Below are 20,741 nucleotides of genomic sequence, written 5' to 3' on the forward strand. Positions count from 1 at the left end.
GCCGCTAGGCAAAAATTAATATAACTGAATATGAGGTTTTCAGTTTAACATTCTGATCAGACTGTATGAAACCCACTGCCCACTGGGTGGCGGCCATTGTTGCTGTGGCTTTGTGCTGGTGGGGTGGCACGGTCTGGAGTCTTGGGGACTCAGTCTTGCAGCATGGGTGCTGTGGGGCAACAGGCCGTCCACCCTGCTGGTGCATGGCCGCTGTGGCGGTGGGCGCCGCACGGCTCCGCTCTGTTAGGGCGATAGGACCCACTACAAGGTTTGCCGTGAAGGGGCAGTGGGCTTCATACAGTCTGATCAGAATGTTAAACTGAAAACCTCATATTCAGTTATATTAATTTTTGCCTAGCGGCTTTAGATCAACGTATGATTTTGGGATGTGCGGTTCATGCTCTTTTTTTTTCTTTTTTTTTTTTCTTTTTTGTAAAGCATGGTCTAATTATCAGCTTGCCCCTTTACTGTTCCTGTCTTCCTCCTTCACTTATCTTCTCCATATTTACTTTGCACGCAATCTCACTGAGGTATCACTTTTATAACACTTTTAACATAGAAAGTTTGACTATACAACTACCGGACCCAATGGCAGATGCGATGACTGCTAGAAATGCTCAGTTAGATTGCATATTTTTCCTTTTTAAAACATAACAGAGTAGGACTATATTCTCATTTAGATGAGCTGATAATCGTTAACAGGTTTTCATTAGAACGCTCATTTACCTACTATCAGCTTGAGGAAACATGCTGGCAATCATTTGATGAATGAAAGAAAAACGCTCATTTGTTAATTGGACTGTTCATACCTGCATCGAAATAGTCGTTAACAACAGCACGTCATCCTGGGTAAAGAAGGGTTGTGTGGCTGATTACAAAGTTATTCTATGTGAATACTAACGATTGTTCTTTGCATATAAAATACTGATCGGCCTTTATTTACTAAAACAAATTGGCCTGTATTTAGTCAGTTGCAGTTATTTAATGCCAGAGGTAGGTCATCTAAAAGGGCCCTAATATACCTAGTATATAATCATTCTTCCTCTTTATTTTCAAAATAAATTTGATCCTTTATGTGATTTATTAGCACCCTATTGCTTTAAAATGTAGTATTCAATTTGGGTAACTGTCATTACACTACAAGCTATGGATGTGCAGTAAATGATGCTTGTGATTTAATCCTGTAAACCCGCCCCTGAGGAGCCAGCCCTCTAACACCATCGTGCATGAAATGGATGTGCTTTTTATACCAATTTTGTTCTTCTTTGAGCATTTAGAAAATTCATTGTTTAAACTGCAGATGATGACGTGTCATATATGGTGCATTAGAATGTGGTAAAACAATTGAGCAAGGCAGTTTTCAATCTATTATTTAAAAAACAGTTTGTTCTATTATTCCCTCTTCATTTCAATACTTTCTTAAGTAGTCACCTCAGAAGTCATCAATCATCACAGAATTCATGTAAATGAGTGGAGACAATATGTATTCAAATATATCTTATCCTAATACCTTGGGGAAGTCTCAGCCTTCGAATCATATTTTGCTTTTTCTTCGGCATTATTTTGTCTCATCTTTCTTGTTGCACTGGCAGATTATGCACCAAATAAATCAAAATTGATTAATAAATTGTCACACATTCTAAAATTCTTATTTTTTACTCTTTTATACTTTTCTAGAATAAAAAGTGGCATTATACTTCAAATTAGCCCTAAAATGCTTCATGTTAAGCTTCAATTGCGCAAGAAAAAAATGATAATATGACACATTTTATACTACACTAAAGTACTGGAGCACAACTGCAAAAAGAAAAAATAATAGCAACATTTTGAAAAGTCTCCAGTAATGAATTAGGCAAAAACATCTAGATAAAAAAAAATAGAATAATAAACGCTGGCATTTACTAAAGTTAGAGTATAGAGACATAGAACATCAAGAAAAGGCACAAAAGGGAGAGTTTATTTGAATGCTTTTTATTTTTCTTCTCTCGTATGAAAAAATATTACACTGAAAGGTGAAGTATAGCAAAATTTCAGGTAATATACTCTTCATCATGGTAGAATAGGATATGCGTGAAACGACCTTGTCAGACGAAAATCGGAAAAATTTACTTGTACCAGTATTTAAAGGAATAGCATCACTGGGCTTTCTAGGGATTCAGAGAGAGTGGAAATGTCCATTAACCATGGCAGACGGGACCCATCGGATGCAGTAGGGGAATGCAGTGTCTCCTGAAATATATGTCGTCATCATTCCTCCACTCAGTGAGCGATTGTTTTGCTGTTGTTTTGAAACTGGGTCAAGCTGAGTTGTCAGTGATTTCATTGACAGCTCAGCTGTCCAATCTTGTGTTGGGCATGCTAAGCTGTTGGTGCTTTGATTGACGGTCCATCTGTCCAATCTGGGACTGAGAGGTGCAGAACTTTCTCTAGCTGTTCTCTGTTCTGGAGATTGCTCAAGCTATTTAACATATCTGTTTGCCTCTGATCCCTGCCAGACATAGTTTGTTAGTGATTGCCTGATTCTGTTGATCTAAGTTTTGCTCTTCCACTGCCTGACCCTTGGACCATGTTCTGACTATCCCTTTTTCTTGTCCTTTTGCCTTCATCCACTATTTTGTAGCATTTTGACCCACCTTACATACGCCTTTGTCTTTTCCCTTGGTTTTGTACATGCTCTCTTTGTACTGACGTTGGAACATCTGACTTCTCTGCCTCATATTCTGTCCGTGAGTAGTGACTAGTGTCACAGATGTCATAGGCAAATAACATTAAAAAGGTTGTCCCACAAAGAAACTACACTTTCATATTTAAATCCTAGAAGAAAAATATGTTTCACAATTGGATGCGTTAAAACATTTTCTCCTGTGCTTAGGTAACCTTATTAATATGACCTACTGTGTACTGTGTAATGGCTGTGACTAAATATGCAAGAGCATGGTCTGATTGTACCACAGCTCCTGGCCAGGGGAGAAAGCAAAAGAGAGTATACTGACAGGACAGCATGGGATCGCAGCTGCTGGTTTGGTAAGAAAAACACTTCCTACCTGTGTAAAAAACCTGTTTTATGTCAGAGAAAGAATCAGCTGTGACTCCATGGTGTCCTGTCTGTATACTCTCTTTTACTTCCTCCCCTGCAAAGAAGCTTTTTTATATTCTACCATATTTCTCCACGGTCAGGCACAACCATTATACAATACATAGCAGGGGCACATTTATAAAACTGTCTTGGGACAGTAACATTATTTAAGACATTTACTAGTGGAACTTATTATTATTACGCCAAGATCTATTAATTAAAATGTACTTTGTTCTTGGGACAACCCCTTTTAAAACTATTCTTACTTCGGATTTCGATTTTATAAAAACACAAGAGACTTTTTTTTAAATCCATTCCTAACAATAGGCTGAAAAACTGTATCAAAATAGCTAGAGTTATATCAGTTACAGCTTCTTTGTGTTAGTTTCAGACCATAAGTACTATATAATGGTCCTTACCTACACATTCATAATTTGGTATGTGGTCAATGGAGCCCTGCTAAGGCAAGCCAATATTCCAACACTGTCTCATCAGACAGCAATACAGTACATTAGTGTATAACCACCAGCTGTGATCGACACAGTGGAAATGACAGTCTACATCAATTGCTAAATTGGAGCATGCTACATTTGTAGAGTAAATATATCCTACAGCACATTACATCAAATGTATTTATTCATGAAGGTCGCTCTCTAGGTTACTAACTCATGTCTTTAATTACTGACACAAGAAAGCCGTCTTGGTTGAGAAGATCAATGAATTCAGGTACAATGAAGACTACATTAAATGTTCTGAGGAACTTGTATACCTTAGCGAACAAAAACTATTCCAGACAAGTTTAATTTCATTTTGAGAAGAAATATTTTGAGCATTTTTAAAACAGATTTTTAATTATCTTCTTGAGGTTATTTGCTTATATATTCAATTCCCCTACCGAATATACCAGTTTGAATTGGTGAATGCAGTCATTTTCTGCTAAGTGCGCCTACCCAAAGTTGCATAAAAATCATTAAAAATTATTTCTGCTAAATCATTAGTATTTATGAATATTTCATTTTAATGGGAGTAAGAGTCTCCTGATTAGATTTTTTTTTCATTTTCCTCTTAGGAACAAAACTTTGCATTAGTATTTCCAGTACAGCTTCACCACATGAATTTCCCAGCTGTATCTAGATTTTAATTCTTCCCATTCATTTATGACTATTTGGAACTGACTCCTATAACACTTCACCAGTTCTGCTTTTGTTTCTAACAGGGAATGTTTCATTGTTAAGAGAGGTCTGATGAATATTTACAAATTCCTGCAGTTGTACTGCAGTGATTACATAGAAAGAGAAGAAATTTGGATTAATACTTGCACTGGGCAATTATAAATACTAAGCGACGTAGAATTTTAAATGCATTATTTTCAGATGGGATGTTCAGTGATGTTTCCAAAAGGAAAATGGGCAGAAGCAAATGTTTGGCACCATACATGGTTAGTACCTAGTAGCACCCCTTTTGTAAATATTACAACTTGTGAACGCTTTTTGTAGCCAGCCAAAAGTCTTTCATTTCTAGTTTGAGGGATTTTCATCCATTCTTCCTTGTAAAATTCTTCCAGTTCTGTGAGATTCCTGGGTTATATTTCATGTACTGCTATTTTGAGGTCAAGCCACTGATTTTCGATTATGTTCAGATCGGGGGACAGTGAGGGTCATTGTAAAGCATTCAGTTTGTGCCCTTTGAGGAAGTCTATTGTCGATTTTGATGAGTGTTTAGGATAATTAACCATTTGTAAAAGCCTTCCGCTTCCGCTTATAAACTTCAGCATTTTTACAGATGATGTTATGTGTGCATCAATAATTTGTTGAAATTTCATTGAATCCATTCTTAACTCTACCCATGAAATGCTCCTCATGCCATTGGTTGCAACACAATCCCAAAGCATGATTTATCCAGCCCCATGCTAAATGGTTGGTGAGATGTTCTTTTCCTGAAATTCTGTGTCCTTTTTCTCCATACCTTTGATCACTGTGTCAAAAGGGTTCTATTTTAACCTCATCGGTCCACAGAACTTGTTTCCAAAATTTCAAGATGTTCTTTTGCATACTTCTTGTGCTGAATTTTATGTTGAGGATGCAAGAGAGGAATTCTTCTGATTACTCTTCCAGGAAGGCCATATTTGTGCAGGTGTCTCGGAACAGTAGAACAATGTACCACAACTCCAGAGTCTGATAAATCTTTCTGAAGGTCTTTAACATTCAAGCTGGGGTTCTCATTTTCCTCTCTAGCAATTCTACGTGCAGCTCTCGCTGAAATTTTGCTTGGTCGCCCAGACTTTATCTTGACCTCCACCATTCCTGTTAACTGCCATTTCTTAACTACCTTTCAAACTGAGGAAAAGGCAACTTTAAAATGCTTTGCTATCTGCTTATATCCTTCTCCAGCTTTGTGGGCCTCTGCCATTTTTATTTTCAGATTCCTAGGCAGCTGCTTGGAGAACACATTGCTGCTGTTTTTTGGCATAAGATTAGGGGAAGCAGGTTTTTTTTAAAGCTGTTTTCTATCACCTGGCTTTTCCTAATGATGACAGTGAACAAGCCATAACCCTAATAGCATAATTGAGGTCTGAAACCTTGGTCAAAGTTATCTGAGCATACATCTCCAAGGGAACTCAAATGTTTGCATTGGCTCATTTTCCGTTTTGTATTTTTTACAGTGTGAAATATGACAATATATTTTTTGTTTTGCCTAAAACACAAAGGAAATATGTCATCTTTAACTTTAGCCCTTTTGAAGATCACTTCATTTTCAACTTGATTAACTGTTCACAGTAACAGTAATTTTGACCAGGAGTGCCCAAACTTTTACATGCAACTGTAGTTGCGAAGATAAAAAAAAAGTGTATTAAATCTATAGTGAGTAAAGAAATCTCATACATGTAGAATAAAATAATGCAAAGACCATCTGCCTCTTTGTTCAGTCCATGACATATTACACATTTTACATAATATTCGTGTAATTTGTACCAAGAGGTACAGAGATGATACTTGCAAAACCATAGTAATAGAGGAAACAGGTTAGGTTATAGGTTCCAAGGGCTGAGGTATCAGGAAGGCAAAAAAGTTTATTGTTGTTTGCTGTGAGAAAGACGTGTTGTTGTGCCTGGAAGTGTTGCAGAATGTGAGGGCATCAGAGATCTGTAAGGGCATATGACCAATAGACAACAGAGTAAGTCTCTCGATCCAAGCATAACAAATCTCAGTCTAATAGAGCATGAGATAATATCTTACTGCCCCTAGTTGAATATCTAAACTATTTTTAGGCACACACATCATGTCAGCCAAGCTCGCTGATCTGTGTGAGATCGACAAACACTCTAATATGTATCGTGGACAGATGATTTTAGTGAACATATAGTTTTGTCCTGATGAATTTCAGTGGTTAATCATATTCTTCCTCCTTGAGAAGAGTCTGGTGACAGCTCTTTCAAAAATAACACTGGAATACGCAGCCATGCCCAACTTTCCTGTGTGTGGGATAATCATTGTGCCATCAGTTATCTCATGTGCATGTCGGCCATTAAGCTCAGAAAAGGTATAAGATGCCATCACCAGCACTCACTAGTACAAGGCACTGCAATAAAGGAGAAACAGGCACAAGTTGTAACAACCTTCTTTCCATGTGTATTGGTGAACATTTATGACTATGAGTGGGTTATTGTGTGTCTCTAGATCTGCAAGAACAGATAGCCGCTACAGCAGACTGTGAGTCATTCCAGTTTAATGGGTTGCCTCAAATGCAAATGGGAATAATTGCACATCATGTCAAAATGTTTTTTCATTAGCTCATTAATAAGGTAGGAAGCTCCAAGGCATTTGAGATGCAATGCATGGAAAAACTCAAGACCAGCTCCTGCTCAATATAGACAAGCAAATTGATAGACATTAATCTTGAATCCATGGTAGCAAGGAGTAAAACTTCCCATTTTTTTAGGAAAACCTTATAAATGGAATAAAGTTAAAATGAGAACATACTAAAAAAATATTGTCATTCTTCAGAAGTGCACCATCCTTGACTGCCAGGAAACCTGAAGGCAAAAGAGTGGAGTGCTTCTGCAGATTATTCATAAGAAAATTTTTAAAATAGAATATTAAAGAAAAGGTGCACGGCTGGGCAAGGCTCCGGTACCTATACCAGTCTAGCTATAGCATAGTGGACTGTTATCATCTACGGACTGTTTTGTTGGCTTTGCTTGGATGAAGTCTGTAGTAGATTGCAGTCAGCAACAGCAAGGGCCCGTGTCATTCCCACTGTATGTAAAGTAAGCTGCGGAGACACCATCATGTGTTTCTCAACGCAAGCAATGAATAGCCAGGCCTTTCCCCGGGAAGGAACAACCACGGGAAGGGCAGCATCCAATAAAGGAAAACATCCAATAAAGGAAAACCACCTATGCCAAGCATGGTATCCATCCACAGACAGCTGTTTCGGGGTTTTTGCCCCTCATCAGTGTGGAGTAGGACACTGGCTATTAGGAGCAGTGCCTAGTAAAAGGCTGTAAAGGTACAGATGAATGACCTTGGGGAGACCAAAACATCCAACACCGCGGAGACACCATCACGTGTTTCTCAATGCAGTGATCCAGAACACTGCCCCCATCCCTTATGGGAAATATGCAAATGCATGTAAAGTAAGTTGCGGAGACACCATCACGTGTTTCTCAACGCAAGCAATGAATAGCCAGGCCTTTCCCCGGGAAGGAACAACCACGGGAAGGGCAGCATCCAATAAAGGAAAACATCCAATAAAGGAAAACCACCTATGCCAAGCATGGTATCCATCCACAGACAGCTGTTTTGGTTTTTTTTTTACCCTTCCCGTGGTTGTTCCTTCCCGGGGAAAGGCCTGGCTATTCATTGCTTGCGTTGAGAAACACGTGATGGTGTCTCCGCAGCTTACTTTACATGCATTTGCATATTTCCCATAAGGGATGGGGGCAGTGTTCTGGATCACTGCGTTGAGAAACACGTGATGGTGTCTCCGCGGTGTTGGATGTTTTGGTCTCCCCGAGGTCATTCATCTGTACCTTCACATTTTCACTGTATGGCTTGAGTTTTAGACACACATTATACAACTTTAATTGCTAAGGGATTTCTAAGCCATGTGGCTAACCCTCTGAGGTCTTTAGACTCTTTCAACCCTAATACTTTGGTTCAGTATGGTAAGTGATGGTCGTCTGGTAGATTAATATCTGGAAGTATGTTGTAATAGGATTTCCTGTAGTCAAAGAGTCAGTTCAAAGCAAAAAAAATTAGGTACATTACCATAGGACTAACATGTAGTCACTGAACCATCCAAGGTTAGAACAGAAGACAAAATACAAATTTAGTTTAGGGAAGCACAAATACAAGGTGAAAAATCTGAGATTTGAAATATACTATATAATTGTCTAAGGGTCACTTCTGTCTGTCTGTCAGTCCTTCTGTCTGTCACCCATATTTATTGGTTGCGGCCTCTGTCATGGAATCCAAGTCACTGATTGGTCTTGCCAGCTGCCTGTCATGGCTGCTGTGACCAATCAGCGATGGCCACAGTCCGATTAGTCCCTCCCTACTCCCCTGCACTCAGCGCCCACTCCATACTCCCCGCAGTCACCACTCACACAGGGTTAATGCCAGCGGTAATGGACCGCGTTATGCCATGGGTAACTCACTCCGTTACCACCGCTATTAGCCCTGTGTGACCAAGTTTTTACTATTGATGCTGCCTATGCAGCGTTAATAGTAAAAAGATGTAATTTAAAAAAAAATAAAAAAAATAAAAAATCATCATATACTCACCCTTTGGCGCCTTTCCCGCTCCTCGGGTGCTAAAGATGGTATGCGACAAGGACCTTCCATGATGTCACGGTCATGTGACCGTGACATCATCACAGGTCCTGCGCGCCTGCATGACAAGGACGTTCCATGACGTCACGGTCATGTGACCGCAACGTCATCACAGGTCCTGCGGGCCTGCGTGAGAAGGACCTGCCATGACGTCACGGTCATGTGACCGCGACATCATCACACCCTGGGACCGGAAGCTGGCGAACAGGCGACAGAGCTACAAGGGGCCCTCAGATCCGAAGATAAGTATGTTTATTTTGTATTTTTTAACCTGTGACATACGTGGCTGGGCAATATACTACGTAGCTGGGCAATATACTACTTGGCTCTGCGCTGTATACTACGTCACTGGGCAATATACTACGACACTGGGCAATATACTATGTAACTGGGCAATATACTACGTGACTGGGCAATATGCTCTGTGCTGTATATTACGTAGCTGGGCAATATACTACGTGGCTGGGCAATATATACTACATGGCTGGGCAATATACTACGTGGCTCTGTGCTGTATACTACGTCACTGGGCAATATACTGCATGGCTCTGTGCTGTACGTCACTGGGCAATATACTACGTAACTGGGCAATATGCTCTGCTGTATACTACATCGCTGGGCAATATACTACGTGGATGGGCAATATAGTACGTGACTGGGCAATATACTGCGTGGGCTGTGCAATATACTATGTGACTGGGCAATATACTACGTGGCTGGGCAATATACTATATAGCTGGGCAATATACTACGCAGCTGGGCAATATACTATGTGGGCTGTGCAATATAGTACATGGGCTGTGCAATATACTACTTGGCTGGGCAATATACTGCATGGCTGGGCAAAATACTACGTGACTGGGCAATATACTACGCAGCTGGGCAATATAGTACGTGACTGGGCAATATACTATGTGGCTGGGCAATATAGTACGTGACTGGGCAATATACTGCGCGGCTCTGTACTGTATACTACGTCACTGGGCAATATACTACGTCGCTGGGCAATATACTACATGACTGGGCAATATACTACGTGGACATGCATATTCTAGAATACCCGATGTGTTAGAATCGGGCCACCATCTAGTATAAATATAAATAGCCAAGACCAATGTACAGTTAGGGCCAGAAATATTTGGACAGTGACACAAGTTTTGTTATTTTAGCTGTTTACAAAAACATGTTCAGAAATACAATTATATATATAATATGGGCTGAAAGTGCACACTCCCAGCTGCAATATGATAGTTTCCACATCCAAATCGGAGAAAGGGTTTAGGAATCATAGCTCTGTAATGCATAGCGTCCTCTTTTTCAAGGGACAAAAAGTAATTGGACAATGGACTCTAAGGGCTGCAATTAACTCTGAAGGCGTCTCCCTCGTTAACCTGTAATCAATGAAGTAGTTAAAAGGTCAGGGGTGGATTCCAGGTGTGTGGTTTTGCATTTGGAAGCTGTTGCTGTGAGCAGACAACATGCGGTCAAAGGAACTCTCAATTGAGGTGAAGCAGAACATCCTGAGGCTGAAAAAAAAAGAAAAAATCCATCAGAGAGATAGCAGACATGCTTGGAGTAGCAAAATCAACAGTTGGGTACATTCTGAGAAAAAAGGAATTGACTGGTGAGCTTGGGAACTCAAAAAGGCCTGGGCGTCCACGGATGACAACAGTGGTGGATGATCGCCGCATACTTAATTTGGTGAAGAAGAACCCATTCACAACATCAACTGAAGTCCAGAACACTCTCAGTGAAGTAGGTGTATCTGTCTCTAAGTCAACAGTAAAGAGAAGACTCCATGACAGTAAATACAAAGGGTTCACATCTAGATGCAAACCATTCATCAATACCAAAAATAGACAGGCCAGAGTTAAATTTGCAGAAAAACACCTCAAGAAGCCAGCTCAGTTCTGGAAAAGTATTCTATGGACAGATGAGACAAAGATCAACCTGTACCAGAATGATGGGAAGAAAAAAGTTTGGAGAAGAAAGGGAACGGCACATGATCCAAGGCACACCACATCCTCTGTAAAACATGGTGGAGGCAACGTGATGGCATGGGCATGCATGGTTTTCAATGGCACTGGGTCACTTGTGTTTATTGATGACATAAGAGCAGACAAGAGTAGCCGGATGAATTCTGAAGTGTACCGGGATATACTTTCAGCCCAGATTCAGCCAAATGCTGCAAAGTTGATTGGACGGCGCTTCATAGTACAGATGGACAATGACCCCAAGCATACATCCAAAGCTACCCAGGAGTTCATGAGTGCCAAAAAGTGGAACATTCTGCAATGGCCAAGTCAATCTCCAGATCTAAACCCAATTGAGCATGCATTTCACTTGCTCAAATCCAGACTTAAGACGGAAAGACCCACAAACAAGCAAGACCTGAAGGCTGCGGCTGTAAAGGCCTGGCAAAGCATTAAGAAGGAGGAAACCCAGCGTTTGGTGATGTCCATGGGTTCCAGACTTAAGGCAGTGATTGCCTGCAAAGGATTTGCAACAAAATATTGAAAATAAAAATATTTTGTTTGGGTTATGTTTATTTGTCCAATTACTTTTGACCTCCTAAAATGTGGAGTGTTTGTAAAGAAATGTGTACAATTCCTACATTTTTTATCAGATATTTTTGTTCAACCCTTCAAATTAAACGTTACAATCTGCACTTGAATTCTGTTGTAGAGGTTTCATTTCAAATCCAATGTGGTGGCATGCAGAGCCCAACTCGCGAAAATTGTGTCACTGTCCAAATATTTCTGGCCCTAACTGTATGTAGTATAAATCATTATAATTGTCAACACAGTTAACAACATGCTAGGTCATTTTCTCATGTGATCAGCCAAGTGGCTGTGCACACTGTCCATTCTGTTCATTACCAAGTATCTCATCCAGCTCTTCTGCGTAAAAGAGAGAACAGGGGATAACCAACAAAATAGAAAAGAGAAAACACAGTAGTTTGATAAAAAAATGGCTTCACCCAACCAATAACCATGAGTGGAGAAAAAAGTTTTGGTGTTATCATTCATATTCTCTGAAAAAAGGCCAAGAAAGCAAAAATTTTGCCTGAGTATGTAAACTTTTGAGCACAACTGTATATAATGTACCAATATGGACATACTGGTGATAGAAATGTCACACTAGTCCTACCTGTATGCTTCATATCTGTGGTCTGGTTGCCGAGAAATCGTCTTTTATTTCTTTGTGTTAATGATTTCTTACAGGTTCCGGGGCATGCGATACCTGGAAGAAATCTCTGCCTCCTGTCTTCATTGGCGTACTTGCCCCCCTCGCATCAGCATCATAGGGCCCTGTGAAGTGTAATGGTGGCCGCGGAATCCCGCACCTGCACCCTGCAACAGCACAATTAAACTTACCTATTCAGCCCTTCTATGGGCTTTGGCTTTAGCGTTCTTCTGCACAGGTGCCAGCGAGTCACTGCTACTTCCATTGCAATGACCTCCAGCTTGTGTGGCGATTAGGTGATCTCTCCACCATGTGTACATGGGTGACAGGGGCATCAGAAACTGTATGATTTCTAAATATGCAGGGAGGAAGGAAGTGGGGGAAAGCATCTTATCACCGCACATGCCTGCCCATAGAAGGGCAGAACAAGTATGTATAATCACAGTATTGCAGGGTGCAGACAACCACCATTACAAGTTACATGGCACTGTGAGGGTGGTGTGCAAATGAATACAAGAGGCAGAGATTTCTTCCAGGTAGCGCACACCCCAGAGCCTGGAAGAACTTAATAGCATAAAGAAATAAAAGCCAATTTCTCAACAACAAGACCGCAGATATGAGTCATACAGGTAGAACTATTTTAACATTTCTATCACATCTATGCCCATATCAATAAGTTAGATACAGGTGCTTCTCACAAAATTAGAATGTCATGAAAAAGTTAATTTATTTCAGTTCTTCAATACAATGAGTGAAACTCATATATTAAAAAGAGTCTTTACAAACATAATGATCTATTTCAAGTGTTTATATATGTTAATGATTATGGCCTACAGCCAATGAATGAATAATTAACAAAAAAAACTGCAAAGGCTTCCTAAGCATTTAAAAAGGTCCCTTAGTCTGTTTCAGTAGGCTCCACAATCATGGGGAAGACTGCTGACTTCACAAATGTCCAGAAGGCAGTCATTGAAACACTCCATAAGTAGGGTAAGCCACAAAAGATCATTGCTAAAGAAGCTGGCTGCTCACAGAGTGCTGTATCTAAGCATATTAATGGAAAGTTGAGTGGAAGGAAAAAGTGTGGTAGAAAAAGGTGCACAAGCAAACGGGATAACCGCAGCCTTGAAAGGATTGTTGAGAAAAGGCCATTCAAATATTTGTGAGAGATTCACAAGGAGTGGACTGCTGCTGGAGTCATTGCTTCAAGAGACACCACACAGACGTACCCGGGACATGGGCTATTACACATCTGTTCAGAGCGGCCTACCACGTTAACTAATCAAAGTAATTTTGTTTGTGTGTGTGTGTGTGGCCCATTCACTATCTCCATTTATCCCCCACCCCCTGAAGATGGCTGGACCATCATTGTAAATGCATCATTGTAAATACACACCTGTACTTTGTATCTCCCCCACCTCATTGTAGATTGTAAGCTCTCATGAGCAGGGTCGTCTTATTTCGCTTTAATTATTGTATTGTTAACGTTGTTACTTATGACTATTGTGCTTGAAACTGTAAAGCGCTGCGGAATATGTTGGCGCTATATAAATAAAGATTATTATTATTATTAGTGTTGTATTCCTTGTGTCAAGCCACTCATAATAATAATTATCTTTATTTTTATATAGTGCTAATATATTCCACAGCATTTTACAGTTTTGCACACATTATCATGGCTGTTCTTGATGAGGCTCACAATATAAATTTCCTTTCAGTATGTCTTTGGAATGTGGGAGGAAACCGGAGTACTCGGATGAAACCCACGCAAAAGTGGCATACAAACTTCTTGCAGATGTTGTCCTTGGTGGGATTTGAACCTAGGACTCCTATGCTACAAGGCTAAGCACTGAGCCACTGTTCTGCCCCACTCATGACCAATAGACAACACCAGAAGCACCTTACCTGGACTGTTGCTCAGTGGTCCAAAGTGTTGCTTTCAAATGAAAGTAAATTTTGCATTTCATTTGAAATTCAACATCCTAGAGTCTGGAGGAAGAGTGGAGAGGCACACAATCCAAGCTACTTGAGGTCTAGTATGAAGTTTCCACAATCAGTGATGGCTTGGGGAGTCATGTTATCTGCGATAAAACTGTGTTTTATCAAGACCAAAGTCAGTGCAGCTGTCTACCAGGAAATTTTAAAGCACTTCATGCTTTCGTCTGCCATCAAATTTTTTGGAGATGGTAATTTCATTCTCCAGCAGGACTTCGCAACTGTCCACACCAAAACAGCTGACATGTGTCAGAAAAGATGTGGGCTCACCCCAAGGGCCCACATCAAAGGGAGGGTGTCTGACATTGGCATACTATTACGCCCGATGTCAAAAAGGTGTTAAACAGTTTTCCTCCCCTGAACATTTTTTTTCAAATATCCAAAATGGTATAAATGTAAAAAAAGAATTCAATACTGCTTCTCATTTAACTCTACCTAGATTCTTAGGTTCCCCACTATACAGGCATGTGACTACTGTCTCCAAGCACTGGCCACAGTGATGAACAACATGTTACTACTGTGACCAGTGATTGACTACAGTGGTCACATGTCCATCTGGATTGATCTAGTTAGTGCAGAGCTTATCTCTGTACATCCTGTTATGATCTGATGAACATGTGACCATGACTGCATTATGTTGGCCACAGTGGTGGCGCCTTGTCACCCCTGCAGCCAGTGACTGTCTACAGCATGCACATGTCTGTTCTGACTTTACATATTCTTATTGGATTTTTAAAGTAAACTCACAATTCTTATCAAGTCTAAGAGATTCTTTTAATTATGTATGCAGTTTATCTTTTTAAATCTAATAATAGATCTGCTTTAACATTTATTCAAATTTTTTGTGACAATATGGAAAACCCTACATTCACAGCTTCTTTTCTCGTTTTGGGCTTTTTTTTGCTTACATAGACCTTTTTTCAACTAAAGTAAACAAGATTTGTTATAGATGAATGCATGTGATTTCTATTGAACATACTAATCTTACAATCAATATGACAGATAGCTATCTTTAATTCCTAGGACAGCTTTGTGTATAGATTATGCAATGGCTCATTAAATCCTGATAGACTCTTCTCACTAGAGGACTCTGCCGTCATCATTCATTAAACCCTGCCCTTAATTGTCTCCACTCCATCATTTTTTCTGTTGCACTCTCATTTTGGCCATAACAAAAACATAGTGTAATGTATGCACTGCAGTATAGGCTCATATATATAATTATATAATGTACAGCGGTCGAAATAGGTATTGAACACGTCACTAAGTTTCTAAGTACTGTAAATGTAATTTATTTGTAAAGGTCCTTTTGATATGGAATGCTTATCGGATGTCAGTAAGTAGCCATCTAGTCAACACGGGCAAAGAAATCCAGCCATAGATGTCCATAATTTAAGTTATGTGTAAAAATGAGAAATGACACAGGGAAAAAGTATTGAAGACATGAAGAAAGAGAGGTTCAAAAAGCCAAGGAAAGTCATGACACCAGCTGCTATTTATCAGTAATTAGAAAGTAATATTGCCACTTAGTGAAAAATAATATTAGCTGGTTCAACTGATGGCCTATAAAAAGGTGTCTCGTTACAAAGATACCACACAAGAAATATCTCAAATCAGTAAGTTGTCTCAATACCTTTGGATCCTTATTGTAGCAAAACATATTGATGGAATTGGTTACAGAACAATTTCTACTGAAGGCTCCAGTGAGCAGTGTTGGGGCCATAATCCAGAAGTTTTTTCCTTTTGAAAATGATACATGTTATATTGGTCCTAGCCTAACCCCTGAGATCCCCATCAATTTCCAGAACAGGGGTCTCCTACGCTTCATGCTCTCTAATGGCTAAACATATGTGTTTAGGAGGATCTGAGTGGAGCTGCCCCTTATGCATCCATCATTCCACCCCATTAATTGTCTATGGAACTAAAAAGACTATCAGGCACTGAGCCATATGCAATGTTCAGTTCAGCTTTGCTTCTTCTTTAAGCAACTTCCAGAATGATCTGGTAGTGATTTCTGCCCTATCTCCATTATATCCATACAAAACTATGCATATGTGTGGGGGATGGAAAATGTAGTTATTGGCTCAACATTTGTATACTAGATTGTGGCCCGATTCTAACGCATCGGGTATTCTAGAATATGCATGTCCCCGTAGTATATGGACAATGATGATTCCAGAACTCGCGGCAGACTGTGCCCGTCGCTGATTGGTCGAGGCAACCTTTATGACATCATCGTCACCATGGCAACCATTATGACATCTACGTCGATACTGTGCCCGTTGCTGATTGGTCGAGGCAACCTTTATGACATCATCGTCACCATGGCAACCATTATGACATCTACGTCGATACTGTGCCCGTTGCTGATTGGTCGAGGCCTGGCGGCCTCGACCAATCAGAGACGCGGGATGTCTATGTCCTTTATGACATCATCGTCGCTGTGCCCGTCTCTGATTGGTTGAAGGCCGCCAGGCGGGATGTCTACGTCCTTTATGACATCATCGTCGCTGTGCCCGTCGCTGATTGGTCGAGGCCTGGCGGCCTCGACCAATCAGAGAGCCGGGATTTCCAGGACAGACAGACAGACAGACGGAAAAACCCTTAGACAATTATATATATAGATGTGTATGGTCAGGCTTAGTGAAGACTGTTATCTGCTTCTGGGAAGGAAAATTAATCTGCATGATATAAAGGAGTGGCTCTGGGCAGTGTCGTACCTTAAAGCCAATGGGTAAAAATTCAAAACCTCTAATGGGTCCTCCAATTATTCCAAGTCTGTAAAAGTATTGGTCTTTTTATAAAGGTCTAAGAGACTTTTTGGGTCAGCAGTCTCTAGGCTCCGGGTGCGATTGGAACCTATTATAGTTATTCCCCTTGCAGCGGGTCACAAAGAGAGGAAAATGCAGAGGGAGCTAAATGAAAGTCTTAGTAAGCATGACCTGTTTTTAACTCTTATGTTCTTTTGCATAGTCAAGACAAGGTGCAGCAGAATATATTTATTCAGCTTTCATTTATGGAAAAAATTATTTTGTGAATAAAGTGAAGACTGAGTTTTTTTTAGCAATCCTGGAAAATGTGAACTTTTAGAACCTTTTAAATTGCGTGCAACTTACAGGTTTCTTTACGTTTTGTAATGAAAAGGTTTTTATACCTCTCCACAATATTTTCTATGATCCACTCATCTCTACTATATATAAATATTACTATATCAGTGTGAATTAATTGGTGGCTTGCTGTTGCTGGATTTGTGCAGGCAGACTTTGTTTTTTTTAGTTACATATGCAGAAAAAAAATCATCATTATTTTTATCTTATGGAAACCGCGCTGTAGGTGGCAACTTCATTCTTGTGACAAACGACAAACGTTAAGCTCTAAAATGACTTCATAGACTGTGACCAGAGGTCATTCTGTCTGTTATTTGCTAGTCCTAATGATAGCCCACGGAGATGCGTCTACCATGTTAACAAATACCTTGCAGAGAGCAGTTGAAGAGGTGTAGGCCCCATGTTCTGTTATTATAGCATGTTTGTGGTGTACTATATCAAACCTAATGCAAAGAGTTTATTATATTGCTGCCGGTTGTTTACACAGTTTTCTCTTTTAGATATTTTGGGGAAAATATATTACCATTAGATGATGATCTTTTTACATTCATTTTTTTTTGCTCTGCGAAGACTCTATGCCTCTAAGCAAATAACCTAAGTTAAAGGATGATTAAACCAGGTAATGGAACGAGTCCCATAGTGGCATCTTATTGAGAGAAGCTGGAGGGCAAGACAGAGTGTTTAACACTTCAAGATTCACAGAGCTATCGCTGAGCTTCTATTTGTCTAGCGCTACAGCCTTAATGTATTCTGAAAGCTATAATACATAATGATTGGAAACTAGCTAAAATTATGGGGAAAAAAAAGTAACCGGTTGGGTGATACATAGACAACACTGTATAGGAAACCTTTGATGACCATGATTTCATTGTATATTTAAGTGAACGATCAAGCATAATGAACATTCAGAATAATATCAATATCATCTTGATAAAACCATTAAATTGTAGTAGGAAGAATTGGGCAAAGAGTATATTTTTAATAACTGACATTGATATGCAAAATTCTAATTTGCCTGGATTTCCTGGGAAATTTGATGCATTATTTCTCACAAATTAAATGTCCTTTATTATTATGCTTATTTATATTATCAACATCATATTCTACAGTGCTTCATAGATATTACCATCTCTTTCCTTATTGGGGTTTATAGTCTAAATTCACTATCAATATGACTTTGGAGTGTGAGAGGAAACTCACACAAACATGGGGAGAACATGCAAATTCCTTGCAGATGTTGTCCTTGGCCAGATTTGAACCCAGAACTCCAAAGCAACAGTGCTAACCACTGAGCTATCATGCTGCCCATTACTATGCTCTGAGGTCTCTCCAGACTGCAGAACATTTTAAACATAAGAAGTAAAAAATAAGAGAAATACTTCTACTCAGCTTACCATTCACATGTACATCTCCCCAGACCCTCCGCTCCTCTCCGTCACTCATCCGGAACTCATCACATCTTATCACTGCTGCGAGCACTGAATCCCTTGGCCTCTTCAAGCTAAGCCAGCACTTCTGGCTCAAATGAAGCCTAGGATGGTTTTGTTGAAGTATGCATAAAGTCACAACATCATGACGTGTGCCATGACATTGCGTGAACATTTGCAGAACAGTCCTGGGCCACATCACAAATGGAAGTCCCAGCCTAGTGTGAATAGACCCTGGGAATTAGAGCTCACAACAGTAACAAGAAGATGCAATGCGGATTGGACAAGTGATGGTGAGTAACATAGAAGTGGGGTGAGGGGTAGGGTACGTATGTGTATTTTTATTTATTAACCTTTTGACATCCCTTTACATTTCAGAAAAATGGCAGTTGCCATTTTGCAGAATCTGCACAGAAGATAATGGATTCCCAAAAAATCCACATTTTGGCAAAAGTGGATTTTTTGGTGACAACCAAATTTTTGCCCATTTTTTGTTCTATTATTTTTGATCTGAGTCAAATTATAGCAATAGAGTAATTAACCCTCTTACCCCAAAGGGTGGTTTGCACGTTAATGACCAGGCCAATTTTTAAAATTATGACCACTGTCCCTTTATGAGGTTATAACTCTGGAATGCATCAATGGATCCCGGTTTCTTTTTGTGAAAAAACAGAAATTTGGTGAAAATTTTTAAAATTTAGCAATTTTCCAAATTTGAATTTTCATGCCCTTAAATCACAGAGATATGTTACGCAAAATAGTTAATAAGTAACATTTCCCACATGTCTACTTTACATCACCACAATATTGGGACCAATTTTTTTTTGTTAGGAAGATATAAGGGTTAAAATTTGACAAGCGATTTCTCATTTTTATAACATCATTTTTTTTAGTGACCACATCACATTTGAAGTCACTTTGAAGGGTCTAAACGATAAAAAATACCCCAAAGTGACACCATTCTAAAAACTTCACCTCTCAAGGTGTTCAAAACCACATTTAAGAAGTTTATTAACCCTTCAGGTGCTTCACAGGATTTTTTGGAATGTTTAAAAAAATGAATATTTAACTTTTTTCACACAAAAAATATTCAGATACAATTTGTTTTATTTTGCAAAGAGTAACTGGAGAAAGTGGACCACAAAAGTTATTGTACAATTTGTCCTGAGTACGCCGATACACCATATGTGGGGGTAAACCACTGTTTGGGCACATGGCAGAGCTCGGAAGGGACGGAACGCTGTTTGACTTTTCAATGCAAAATTGTCAGGAATTATAAAGGACAACATGTCAGGTTTGGAGAGCCCATGATGTGCCTAAACAGTGGAAAACTCCACAAGTGACAGCATTTTGGAAAATAAACCCCCTAAGGAACTTATCTAGATGTAAGGTGAGCACTTTGAACCCCCAAGTGCTTCACAGAAGTTTTTAATGTAGAGCCGTAAAAATAAAAAATCATATTTTTTTCCCAAAGATTATTTTTTGCCCCAATTTTTTATTTTCTCAAGGGTAACAAATGATATTGGACCCAAAAGTTGTTGTGAAATTTGTCCTGAGTACGCTAATACCCCATATGTGCGGGTAAACTACTGTGTGGGCACAAGGCAGAGCTCGGAAGGGAAGGAGCACTGTTTGACTATTTCAACGTAGAATTGGCTGGAATTGAGATAAGATGCCATGTCGTGTTTGGAGAGCCCCTGATGTGCCTAAACAGTGGAAATCCCCCAAAAGTGACCCCATTTTTAAGCTAGACCAGTTAAAAAATTTAACTAGATATGTGGTGTGCAGTTTTAGCCCCAATTGTTTCACTAAAGTTGATAATGTAGAGCCGTGAAAATTAAAAATTTTTTTTCACAAAAATGATATTTTAGCCCCAAATTTTGTATTTTCCCAAGGGTATCCAGAGAAATTGGACCCAAAACATTGTTGTGGAAATTTGCCCTGAGTATGCTGACACCCCATATGTGGGGGAACCACCGTTTGGGTGCATGGCAGTGCTCGGAAGGGAAGGAGCGCCGTTTTGGGATGCAGACTTTGATGTAATGGTCTGCGGGCGTCAGGTTGTGTTTGCAGAACCTCTGATGTACCTAATCTGTAGATACCCCCCACAAGTGAC

The 20,741-nt window shown here is 39.7% G+C and overlaps 1 protein-coding gene across 4 annotated transcripts in view; it reads left to right on the forward strand.

The window, feature by feature from the left end:
* The window catches only part of RBMS3 (RNA binding motif single stranded interacting protein 3), a 983,638-nt gene that overhangs the window by 721,408 nt on the left and 241,489 nt on the right, over positions 1–20,741 (forward strand). The window lies entirely within an intron of this gene.

Source organism: Ranitomeya imitator, chromosome 6 (genome assembly GCF_032444005.1).
Source record: "Ranitomeya imitator isolate aRanImi1 chromosome 6, aRanImi1.pri, whole genome shotgun sequence".
Classification (NCBI taxonomy): domain Eukaryota; kingdom Metazoa; phylum Chordata; class Amphibia; order Anura; family Dendrobatidae; genus Ranitomeya; species Ranitomeya imitator.